This window comes from Lepisosteus platostomus, chromosome 6 (assembly GCF_059453375.1).
Source record: "Lepisosteus platostomus isolate fLepPlt1 chromosome 6, fLepPlt1.hap1, whole genome shotgun sequence".
Lineage (NCBI taxonomy): Eukaryota > Metazoa > Chordata > Actinopteri > Semionotiformes > Lepisosteidae > Lepisosteus > Lepisosteus platostomus.
The window spans coordinates 4,667,530-4,673,322 of NC_142616.1; positions in this window are offsets into that span (position 1 = coordinate 4,667,530).

The window sequence follows — 5,793 nt, forward strand, 5'->3', positions numbered from 1 at the left end:
CAGCAGCTCAACACAGACACAGTGTAACGAATGATACAATAATACAACAATACAATCCATACAATACAATCAGTCCAGTGAGTGAGAATTGCACTAAGAAGAGTTACTGACGGTCCAGAACATACAAAGAACAATCCAAAAACATGAATTCTTTATTCTCTGGCACAGCTTTGGTGAGAGGAGTAATTATCCAGGCACACTTAGTTAAACAGATATTTATTACAATGACAGGACACCAACGACGCTACACATAGCATACAACACACACGTTACATTATATACAGTATCTCAAAACAAGGCATTTCAGAGGCCAAAACCCAGGTCACCCAGAAAACCCCAGACTGCTACTAAACACTAAACTCATAATATGCCTACAGAGGCCACACAAGAGATCAGCTGCCTCCTTACTAAACACAATCCAACCTGCAGTTAAATCTCTCTGCACCCTGGGTGCCACAAGGTTAATGGGAGCCTATATCCCTCTCCATATAAATACACCCTATGTAGCGATGCGTTGGTCAGGACCCTGTGCAGATGGTATAATGGGAAGTGGAAACGGACATGGGGAGGAGACGACGAGGAACTGGGCAGGTTGACAAGCAGAGGGGCGCTAACTGTGCTCGGGTGCTCGGGTGCTCGGGTGATCAGGGAGGGGTGTGGCCATGGCGAACTAGTCCAAGGGGAAAATCCAGGGCGAAGACCAAGAATTCCAGAGCTGGGAGATTCATCCAGGACCAAAACAAGACAAGACTTAAAAAACCGGAAGGGGATCTGGTTCGGGGACAGGGAGTCAAACCGGGGTAACGAGGCAAGGCACGCCGAGCCCCGGACTCAGATGGGCAGGACGCCATGGTGAAGCCAATGCCAGGTCTCTCCTGGACCCACTGGTAAGGATAGCGGGAGCACAAGTCTTAAATAAGGAGACAGAACAGGATTCAGGTGCGTGTACTCAACTAAAATACAAAAGAGCTGGGAGACCCTTAAGAGGAGGGATTGCGATCGTGACACCCTTAGCAGAAAAGACGTATCACCGTGAAGCAGATATCTGTGAAGCAGATATCCGGGCCGCGTGGTTTCTGAGTGGGCTGGCCGAGACACACAGAGACATCCAGGGACAAACAGAGACACATGCAATCCTTCTGCAGCTGAGGCGAAACACTGGGCCTTCGGGTTTGCAGGAACACAAGACGATTGCAAACGAGAGGAGGCCTTTAGGCCCTCTGAGCCCACAGAGTAGTTAGCAGCTACGTGATCTGAGAGTCTCACCCGGTTGTGTCTCCAAGGAATCCAGGGTATCAGCTCGTGCCATTCTCCCACCACCCTTTGTGTAAAGAAGTGCCTCCTGTCCTGATTGCAGGATCTCATCCATCGAAAGGAATCTTGTTCATCAACCGGAACTTGTTCATCTCAGGATCTCATCCAGCTGCGTCCGGGGCAGGGGTTCTTTACACAAAGGGTGATGAGAGGATGGCTCGGGCTGCCCAGACATGTAGTTAAAGCTGATTCAGGAAATGGCTGGATGAGATCCTGGAATATGATGGTAATATCGAAAGTTGAACACTGTCCTCCTATCTGTGACCTGTCTTAGAGTTGTGACCTAGTAATCTCAGGACCTCATCCACCTGTGCCTGGGGGGGAGGGGGGTTTACACAGAGGGTGGTGGGAGTGTAAAACAAGCTGCCAAGCCATTTTGTTGAAGCCCATACCTTTCTTTCAGGAACTTGATTCATGAGATCTTGGAGATGAGCATGACAGTAATTCTACATGGGTTACAATATACAAATTATATACAACATAATTCTATACGGGCTGATGCAAGACCACTCTGCTCAGACAGCTGCTGCAGATCAACACTGGATAACAAGGTGCTGTGAACTCAGCCTACTTTCCTCGTGGTCTTGCAGTTGTGTTCTGTTCTGAGTCACTTCTTATCATTCTGTACCATTCTCGCATTGATAACATGTCTCTTTCGCGATCAGATCTGATATGCCGCGCTGATGAAGAGCAGACTGATGATCTGATTATCTGAGCAGCACTGCAGTGTGGTCTGAGCACACAGCTCTGTGGCACTCAAAGTGTTCCTGAAAGATCCAACATCTGCAGCTCATCTGTCTGCAATCACTCAAACGGTCCGGTCAGGGCTGTCCAGTCCTGGTCCTGGAGGGGTCAGTGTGTCTGCAGCAGGGCTGTCCAGTCCTGGTCCTGGAGGGGTCGGTCAGTGTGTCTGCAGCAGGGCTGTCCAGTCCTGGTCCTGGAGGGGTCAGTCAGTGTGTCTGCAGCAGGGTTGTCCGGTCCTGGTCCTGGAGGGGTCAGTGTCTCTGCAGCAGGGCTGTCCAGTCCTGGTCCTGGAGGGGTCAGTCATTGTGTCTGCAGCAGGGCAGTCCAGTCCTGGTCCTCGAGAGGGTCAGTTAGTGTGTCTGCAGCAGGACTGTCCAGTCCTGGTCCTGGAGGGGTCAGTCAGTGTGTCTGCAGCAGGGCCGTCCAGTCCTGGTCCTGGAGGGGTCAGTCAGTGTGTCTGCAGCAGGGCAGTACAGTCCTGGTCCTGGAGGGGTCAGTCAGTGTGTCTGCAGCAGTGCTGTCCAGATGAGCAGTGGGAGGCTGCTCTGTGAGTCACAGGGGCAACTGAAGACACAGTAGGACTTTAGGACAGAGAACTACAGCATCAGAGCAGCATAGCTGTAGGACAGAGAGCAGTGGAGCTGTAGAGATGTAGGACAGAGGGCAGTAGAGCTGTAGAGATGTACATCAGAGGGCAGTGGAGCTGTACGCTTGTAGGACTGAAAGTTGTAGAGCTGTTGGACTCAGGAGTGTAGGACATCAGATCACAAAGCTGTTGGACCATAGAACACAGAACTGTAAAGGTGTAAGATGGTGAAATGTAGAACTGAGGGAGAGAGAGGCTTTTAGACTACAGGGCTGAGGGACTGTTAAGCAAAAGAAGGGAAGAGTTGGTTGGCTCTCTTTGCCCCTGACAGCTTCTCTCCTTCTCTCCCCCTGTCTCCCTCTCCATCACTCTCTCTGCAGGGGGACTCTGGGGGTCCCCTGGTCTGTGAGAAGGCCTGTCACTGGGTCCAGGTGGGAGTGGTCAGCTATGGCCAGGCAAACTGCTCTCCTCCCTTGAAGCCCACTGTCTTCACCCAGGTCTCCAGCTACAGGAACTGGATAAAGAAAAAAACTGGTGTCTGAGGCTTCTGCTCTGACCTGCAGACAGCGCCCCCACCTGGCTGGGTGTGTCGCCTCATCCTCTGCTTTAACAATCTGATACTCTGCCTGCTGTGAGAGATCAGTTATCCTGCGACTCTGTCAACAGCTCAATAAAACTGCAAGCATTCAAAATCCTGGCCTGGATACTGAAGTTATTCACAGAGTAATCAGTGAGGATTGGGGTACACATAGAGAATGGGGTTCACTGTTAGACTGACAGGAACCAGTGAGGATTGGGGTACACCTGGAGAATGGGGTTCACTGTTGGACTGACAGGAACCAGTGAGGATTGGAGTGCACATGGAGAAGAAGGGTTCACTGTTGGACTGACAGGAACCTACAGCTACAGGACCTGGGTGCAGGAGAACAGTGTTCTGCAGCTCAAACCGCGAGCTTGCTGGAGCTCCCACCCACAGTCACAGTAGGGCTGTTGTGAGTGACTCAGCTCCCCTCGAGCCCCAGCGGGTCTGTAGAGACAGCCGAGGACGGCCCCGTGCTCCGGTTGCACTCCGAACCCCTCCTGCCTGGAAGATCGGGGCAGGCTTTGCAGCTGAAGCCCTGAGTGCGAGGTCAGGCGAAGACTCTGCCCCCTTTTCTGTTTCAATGCACTCGTCGTCTCAGATCATACCAAGGGCCGATGGGGACCAATTATTTTAAATGGCTCCTTCTCGGTTGCGAGCTTTCTTATTGTCCTAATGAATATTCGGATCTGAAGTCTGTACGTGCATACGCTTGATTGAGGGGTCAGATCTAAGGCCAGTCTGGGTGTCTCCTTCCCTGGTCAGTTACTAAATTGTGAAGTGTTTTCTGTGGGGTTGACCTTACACTGGCTGTAGCAGAGTGGGAGTACAGGAGCATGGGACTATATTGCATTGCAATATGGGAGAGTAGGAGTATGGGAGCACAGGAGTCTGGGATTTTGGGAGTCTAGGAGTGTCGGACAGTGATGCTATGGGGTGAAGTAGAGTATGGAATTCTAAGTATAGAAGTAAGGGAGTATAATAATATGGGAGTATAGGCATATGGGAGTGTGGAAGTACAGAATTATAGGAGTTTGGGAATATAGGAATACTGGAGAATGGGAGTATGAGAGTTTGGGATTAAAGCTGTATGGGAGTCTGGAAGTATGGAATTCAGGAGTATGGGAAAATGAGAGTATAGGCACACGGGAGTACAGGATGATAGGAATATGGGACTATCGGAGTCTGGGGGTATAAGAGTATGGCATTTCCAGAGTATAGGAGTATACTTTCCTCTCTGCCTGCTCATGATCACACTGTGAAGGTATCTAATTTTAATTTTTTAATTTCTCTTTAATTAGTAAAATCCCAACAGACTGGAAGCCAAAGCACAGTCATATATGTTTGGAGCAGCAATAAGACATGGTCGTCATGCGCTGGATAAGCACAGACCTTTAATTGTGCAGTTTCTCCTGCCTATCGCTATCATTAACGTTAAAAGTTAAATGTTATTGCACTCATGATTAAATCGTGACTAACTCAACGTCTTTTTTAAGGTGTAGTGGGGGGGGGGGTTGTGAATTCGACTCAACTCAGGGGTGATCAATAAGAATTTCTCGAGAGGCTGTTCCCCTCTTCCCCTCTTCTGGCGTTGCCTCACTGCCCGTTGGGGGAATGAGTTCGTTAATGACTGGGCGCATTTCCGTCCTTAAACCACACATCTGGTCATCTTGCACAAGCTACTCTGCCCCTTGTCAGGCTGCAGCCATTACTTAATCATTTGTTAATAAACCATAGATAGAAAAACGTGTTCGGCATCAGTGGTGCAGTGGTGAGAATGTCCTCACAGAGCTGGGGCTGTGGGCTCAAGTTCTGGGGTGCTATGTGTGTGGAGGTCTTCTTGTGTTTGCTTGAGTTACCTCCTGGAGTTCCACTTTCCTCCAGCAGCCCAGAGATATCCCGGGAGACTAAGTGACTTTGAGCTAACTGGCCCCCTGTGCTCATGTCTGTGTCTGTGTGCTGCCCCACGATGGACTGGACTCTCTGCCTGATGGGATAGGCTCTGCCCCCCCGCAACCCAGAAGCAGATGTAGAGCTGAGAAAATAGATGGATAATTCCAAATTTTGGGGGGAATCCTCAGACTAAAGACATACTCCCCAAATTTGCCGATGCATTTTTAGAAGAGGGAGACAGATTTCCATTATCTTTTGGGCACCCAATTTATATAAGAAGGGAGATCATTAGCATTTTAGCATTAGTATTAGCAGTATTAAAAGTATTATCAGTGTTAGTATCAGTACTAGTATCAATTGTAGTATTAGTTTCTATAGTTTATCAGCAGCTATATCACTCTGCAGCACAGCACTGGCAGCCCACTAGAGCTCAGCAGTGTGAGCCTGGCCAGTACCTGGAGGGGAGACTCCTGGGAAAGCTGAGGCTGCTGCTGGAAGAGGTGTTAGTGGGGCCAGCAGGGGGTGCTCATGAAAAAGTAAAAAAAAAATTACAGCTTACACAAAGATTCTAAGCTGGAAGCTGGAATCACGAGGAAGAAAAAATACCCATTTTTTGCTTGTAAAAACTGTTTTTTAACTAAACCCGTTTTTTAGAGCTTTTAAAGTGTTGCTATGC